The following is a 7,500-nucleotide window of genomic DNA, read 5'->3' on the forward strand; positions in this document are numbered from 1 at the left end:
TGTAGTGTGTTGGGGACAGTGTAGTGTGTTGGGGACAGTGTAGTGTCTTGGGGACAGTGTAGTGTCTTGGGGACAGTGTAGTGTCTTGGGGACAGTGTAGTGTGTTGGGGACAGTGTAGTGTGTTGTAGTGTGTTGGGGACAATGTAGTGTGTTGTAGTGTGATGGGGACAGTGCAGTGTGTTGGGGACAGTGTAGTGTGTTGGGGACAGTGTAGTGTGTTGGGGACAGTGTAGTGTATTGGGGACAGTGTAGTGTGTTGGGGATAGTGTAGTGTATTGGGGACAGTGTAGTGTGATGGGGACAGTGTAGTGTGATGGGGACAGTGTAGTGTGTTGTAGTGTGTTGGGGACAGTGAAGTGTGATGGGGACAGTGTAGTGTGTTGGGGACAGTGTAGTGTGTTGTAGTGTGTTGGGGACAGTGTAGTGTGTTGGGGACAGTGTAGTGTGTTGTAGTGTGATGGGGACAGTGCAGTGTGTTGGGGACAGTGTAGTGTGTTGGGGACAGTGTAGTGTCTTGGGGACAGTGTAGTGTGTTGGGGACAGTGTAATGTCTTGGGGACAGTGTAGTGTCTTGGGGACAGTGTAGTGTGATGGGGACAGTGCAGTGTCCTGGGGACAGTGTAGTGTGTTGGGGACAGTGTAGTGTGTTGGGGACAGTGTAGTGTCTTGGGGACAGTGTAGTGTCTTGGGGACAGTGTAGTGTGTTGGGGACAGTGTAGTGTGTTGTAGTGTGTTGGGGACAGTGTAGTGTATTGGGGACAGTGTAGTGTGTTGGGGACAGTGTAGTGTATTGGGACAGTGTAGTGTATTGGGACAGTGTAGTGTGTTGTAGTGTGTTGGGGACAGTGTAGTGTGTTGGGGACAGTGTAGTGTCTTGGGGACAGTGTAGTGTCTTGGGGACAGTGTAGTGTGTTGGGGACAGTGTAGTGTGTTGGGGACAGTGTAATGTATTGGGGACAGTGTAGTGTGTTGGGGACAATGTAGTGTGTTGGGGACAGTGTAATGTGTTGGGGACAGTGTAGTGTGTTGGGGACAGTGTAGTGTGTTGGGGACAGTGTAGTGTGTTGGGGACAGTGTAGTGTGTTGGGGACAGTGTACCTTGGGACAGTATCGTAGCTGGTACTCCAGGACAGTGTAGTGTGTGTTTTGGAGACTGTTCCACTGTAGGGTCAGACTGTTCTCTGATGCCTTGGTCCTTCTTATACCTGAGACTGGGGCTGGGACTACTTACACACACACAGAGAGACACACACAGAGAGAGACACACAGAGAGAGACACACAGAGAGAGAGACACAGAGAGAGAGACACACAGACAGACACACAGAGAGACACACAGAGAGAGAGAGACACAGAGAGACACACAGAGAGACACACAGAGACACACAGAGAGACACACAGAGAGAGACACACAGAGAGACACACAGACAGACACACAGAGAGACACACAGAGAGAGAGAGACACAGAGAGACACACAGAGAGACACACAGAGACACACAGAGACAGACACCAACAAAATAAAAAGCATTACTCAGACAGATTTAATAACATGTAGATCTATAGAGTGTAGATGTGTGTTTAGTCTCTGTGTGGATGTATAAGGTGTGTGTAGTGTCTCCATACCGTCTCGGCTGGTTGTGATATTGACCCTTTCCACGGAGGGTTCCGATAGGCTGAGCTGTGAGACGCCGTTCTCTGACTGAACCGTGAAGGTGTAGGTGGTGTGTGGGAGGAGCCCGCGGATGACCACCCTGCGCTGTGATAGGCCGTGCTGGCTGGGGCGATAGGACACGCCCTCTTCACAGGGAAGACATGCCCTCTGAGGGGAGGCGCCACAGCGGACACACCCCACGCTGTAGGTCAGGTCTCCACGGCCACCGCGTTCCAAAGGTTCCGACCACTCTAACGTCACCATGGTGTCGTTGATCTGGGTTACAATGGAGCGGGGCGCTGAGGGGGGCCTGGGGGGAGAGACAGGATGGGGAGGGGGACAAACAGTCAAGTCATGTTTATAGATTTCCCAGGTGGCTTTAAGCTCCATTGAGTGGGACAGCAACAATGGGTTCCAGTCAGAGAGCAGGAACAGAAGAAAGGCCATGGGTACTGAGGGTTCACCAACGCCCCGCCCGTCCCAACGGAAACCTCTTTTTCAATGCTTAGGATCACCTTCTGCCCGTGTGCTATTTTCCACAGTCGTTTATCTAAAACGGAGCTGCTGCTCACACTCCCCTCCCTTCACGTTTAAATCTCTAGTCGCCCGCTGCTTAACCATGGTGATGTAGCCTGTGGCCGCGTTCCAGAGCATCACAACGACTGTATTCTACGGCGCGTTCCAGAACATCACAACGACAGTATTCTACGGCCGCGTTCCAGAACATCACAACGACTGTATTCTACGGCCGCGTTCCAGAGCATCACAACGACTGTATTCTACGGCCGCGTTCCAGAACATCACAACGATTGTATTCTACGGCCGCGTTCCAGAACATCACAACGAATGTATTCTACGGCCGCGTTCCCTCCAGAGCATCACAACAACTGTATTCTACGGCTGCGTTCCAGAACATCACAACAACTGTATTCTACGGCCGCGTTCCAGAACATCACAACGACTGTATTCTACGGCCGCGTTCCTCCAGAGCATCACAACGACTGTATTCTACGGCGCGTTCCCTCCAGAGCATCACAACGACTGTATTCTACGGCCGCGTTCCCTAACATCACAACGCCTGTATTCTACGGCCGCGTTCCAGAACATCACAACGCCTGTATTCTACGGCCGCGTTCCAGAACATCACAACGCCTACATTCTACGGCCGCGATCCAGAGCATCACAACGACTGTATTCTACGGCCGCGTGCCCAGAGCATCACAACGACTGTAATCTACGGCCGCGTTCCAGAACATCACAACGACTGTATTCTACGGCCGCGTTCCAGAACATCACAACGACTGCATTCTACGGCCGCGTTCCAGAACATCACAACGCCTGTATTCTACGGCCGCGTTCCCTCCAGAGCATCACAACGACTGTATTCTACGGCTGCGTTCCAGAATATCACAACAACTGTATTCTACGGCCGCGTTCCCTCCAGAGCATCACAACGACTGTATTCTACGGCCGCGTTCCAGAACATCACAACGACTATATTCTACGGCCGCCTTCCAGAACATCACAACGCCTGTATTCTACGGCCGCGTTCCAGAACATCACAACGACTGTATTCTACTGCCGCGTTCCAGAACATCACAACGACTGTATTCTACGGCCGCGTTCCAGAACATCACAACGCCTATATTCTACGGCGCGTTCCAGAGCATCACAACGACTGTATTCTACGGCCGTGTTCCAGAACATCACAACGACTGTATTCTACGGCCGCGTTCCAGAACATCACAACGACTGTATTCTACGGCCGCGTTCCAGAACATCACAACGACTGTATTCTACGGCCGTGTTCCAGAACATCACAACGACTGTATTCTACGGCCGTGTTCCAGAACATCACAACGACTGTATTCTACGCCCGTGTTCCAGAACATCACAACGACTGTATTCTACGCCCGTGTTCCAGAACATCACAACGACTGTATTCTACGGCCGCGTTCCAGAACATCACAACGACTGTATTCTACTGCCGTGTTCCTCCCAGAGCATCACACCGACTGTATTCTACTGCCGTGTTCCTTCCAGAGCATCACAACGACTGTATTCTACTGCCGTGTTCCTTCCAGAGCATCACAACGACTGTATTCTACGCGTTCCAGAACATCACAACGCCTGTATTCTACGGCCGCGTTCCAGAGCATCACAACGCCTGTATTCTACGGCCGCGTTCCAGAACATCACAACGACTGTATTCTACGGCCGTGTTCCAGAACATCACAACGACTGTATTCTACGGCCGCATTCCAGAACATCACAACGACTGTATTCTACGGCCGTGTTCCTTCCAGAGCATCACACCGACTGTATTCTACTGCCGTGTTCCTTTCAGAGCATCACAACGACTGTATTCTACTGCCGTGTTCCTTCCAGAGCATCACAACGACTGTATTCTACGGCCGCGTTCCAGAACATCACAACGACTGTATTCTACGGCCGCGTTCCAGAACATCACAACGACTGTATTCTACGGCCGTGTTCCAGAACAGCACAACGACTGTATTCTACGGCCGCGTTCCAGAGCATCACAACGACTGTATTCTCCGGCCGCGTTCCAGAACATCACAATGACTGTATTCTACGGCCGCGTTCCAGAACATCACAACGCCTGTATTCTACGGCCGCGTTCCCTCCAGAGCATCACAACGACTGTATTCTACGGCTGCGTTCCAGAATATCACAACAACTGTATTCTACGGCCGCGTTCCCTCCAGAGCATCACAACGACTGTATTCTACGGCCGCGTTCCAGAACATCACAACGACTATATTCTACGGCCGCCTTCCAGAACATCACAACGCCTGTATTCTACGGCCGCGTTCCAGAACATCACAACGCCTGTATTCTACGGCCGCGTTCCAGAACATCACAACGCCTATATTCTACGGCCGCGTTGCCCAGAGCATCACAACGACTGTATTCTACGGCCGTGTTCCAGAACATCACAACGACTGTATTCTACGGCCGCGTTCCAGAACATCACAACGACTGTATTCTACGGCCGCGTTCCAGAACATCACAACGACTGTATTCTACGGCCGTGTTCCAGAACATCACAACGACTGTATTCTACGGCCGTGTTCCAGAACATCACAACGACTGTATGCTACGGCCGCGTTCCAGAACATCACAACGCCTGTATTCTACGGCCGCGTTCGAGAACATCACAACGACTGTATTCTACGGCCGTGTTCCAGAACATCACAACGACTGTATTCTACGGCCGTGTTCCAGAACATCACAACGACTGTATTCTACGGCCGCGTTCCAGAACATCACAACGACTGTATTCTACGGCCGCGTTCCAGAACATCACAACGACTGTATTCTACGGCCGTGTTCCAGAACATCACAACGACTGTATTCTACGGCCGTGTTCCAGAACATCACAACGACTGTATTCTACGGCCGTGTTCCAGAACATCACAACGACTGTATTCTACGGCCGTGTTCCAGAACATCACAACGACTGTATTCTACGCCCGTGTTCCAGAACATCACAACGACTGTATTCTACGCCCGTGTTCCAGAACATCACAACGACTGTATTCTACGGCCGCGTTCCAGAACATCACAACGACTGTATTCTACTGCCGTGTTCCTTCCAGAGCATCACAACGACTGTATTTTACGCCCGTGTTCCAGAACATCACAACGACTGTATTCTACGGCCGCGTTCCAGAACATCACAACGACTGTATTCTACGGCCGTGTTCCTTCCAGAGCATCACACCGACTGTATTCTACTGCCGTGTTCCTTCCAGAGCATCACAACGACTGTATTCTACTGCCGTGTTCCTTCCAGAGCATCACAACGACTGTATTCTACGGCCGCGTTCCAGAACATCACAACGCCTGTATTCTACGGCCGCGTTCCAGAGCATCACAACGCCTGTATTCTACGGCCGCGTTCCAGAACATCACAACGACTGTATTCTACGGCCGTGTTCCAGAACATCACAACGACTGTATTCTACGGCCGCGTTCCAGAACATCACAACGACTGTATTCTACGGCCGTGTTCCTTCCAGAGCATCACACCGACTGTATTCTACTGCCGTGTTCCTTCCAGAGCATCACAACGACTGTATTCTACTGCCGTGTTCCTTCCAGAGCATCACAACGACTGTATTCTACGGCCGCGTTCCAGAACATCACAACGACTGTATTCTACGGCCGCGTTCCAGAACATCACAACGACTGTATTCTACGGCCGTGTTCCAGAACATCACAACGACTGTATTCTACGGCCGCGTTCCAGAGCATCACAACGACTGTATTCTACGGCCGCGTTCCAAAACATCACAACGACTGTATTCTACGGCCGCGTTCCAGAACATCACAACGACTGCATTCTACGGCCGCGTTCCAGAACATCACAACGCCTGTATTCTACGGCCGCGTTCCCTCCAGAGCATCACAACGACTGTATTCTACGGCTGCGTTCCAGAATATCACAACAACTGTATTCTACGGCCGCGTTCCCTCCAGAGCATCACAACGACTGTATTCTACGGCCGCCTTCCAGAACATCACAACGCCTGTATTCTACGGCCGCGTTCCAGAACATCACAACGCCTGTATTCTACGGCCGTGTTCCAGAACATCACAACGACTGTATTCTACGGCCGCGTTCCAGAACATCACAACGACTGTATTCTACGGCCGCGTTCCAGAACATCACAACGCCTATATTCTACGGCCGCGTTCCAGAGCATCACAACGACTGTATTCTACGGCCGTGTTCCAGAACATCACAACGACTGTATTCTACGGCCGCGTTCCAGAACATCACAACGACTGTATTCTACGGCCGCGTTCAGAACATCACAACGACTGTATTCTACGGCCGCGTTCCAGAACATCACAACGACTGTATTCTACGGCCGTGTTCCAGAACATCACAACGACTGTATTCTACGGCCGCGTTCCAGAGCATCACAACGACTGTATTCTCCGGCCGCGTTCCAGAACATCACAACGACTGTATTCTACGGCCGCGTTCCAGAACATCACAATGACTGTATTCTACGGCCGCGTTCCAGAACATCACAACGCCTGTATTCTACGGCGCGTTCCCTCCAGAGCATCACAACGACTGTATTCTACGGCTGCGTTCCAGAATATCACAACAACTGTATTCTACGGCCGCGTTCCCTCCAGAGCATCACAACGACTATATTCTCGGCCGCCTTCCAGAACATCACAACGCCTGAATTCTACGGCCGCGTTCCAGAACATCACAACGCCTGTATTCTACGGCCGTGTTCCAGAACATCACAACGACTGTATTCTACTGCCGCGTTCCAGAACATCACAACGACTGTATTCTACGGCCGCGTTCCAGAACATCACAACGCCTATAGTCTACGGCCGCGTTCCAGAGCATCACAACGACTGTATTCTACGGCCGTGTTCCAGAACATCACAACGACTGTATTCTACGGCCGCGTTCCAGAACATCACAACGACTGTATTCTACGGCCGCGTTCCAGAACATCACAACGACTGTATTCTACGGCCGTGTTCCAGAACATCACAACGACTGTATTCTACGGCCGTGTTCCAGAACATCACAACGACTGTATGCTACGGCCGCGTTCCAGAACATCACAACGCCTGTATTCTACGGCCGCGTTCGAGAACATCACAACGACTGTATTCTACGGCCGTGTTCCAGAACATCACAACGACTGTATTCTACGGCCGCGTTCCAGAATATCACAACACCTGTATTCTACGGCCGCGTTCCAGAATATCACAACGCCTGTATTCTACGGCCGCGTTCCAGAACATCACAACGCCTGTATTCTACGGCCGCGTTCCAGAGCATC

At 51.5% G+C, this 7,500-nt stretch overlaps 1 pseudogene; it reads right to left on the reverse strand.

The window, feature by feature from the left end:
- Window positions 1-7,500, reverse strand: part of LOC135510158 (ephrin type-B receptor 4b-like) — a 75,341-nt pseudogene that overhangs the window by 43,295 nt on the left and 24,546 nt on the right.

This window comes from Oncorhynchus masou, chromosome 23 (assembly GCF_036934945.1).
Source record: "Oncorhynchus masou masou isolate Uvic2021 chromosome 23, UVic_Omas_1.1, whole genome shotgun sequence".
Lineage (NCBI taxonomy): Eukaryota > Metazoa > Chordata > Actinopteri > Salmoniformes > Salmonidae > Oncorhynchus > Oncorhynchus masou.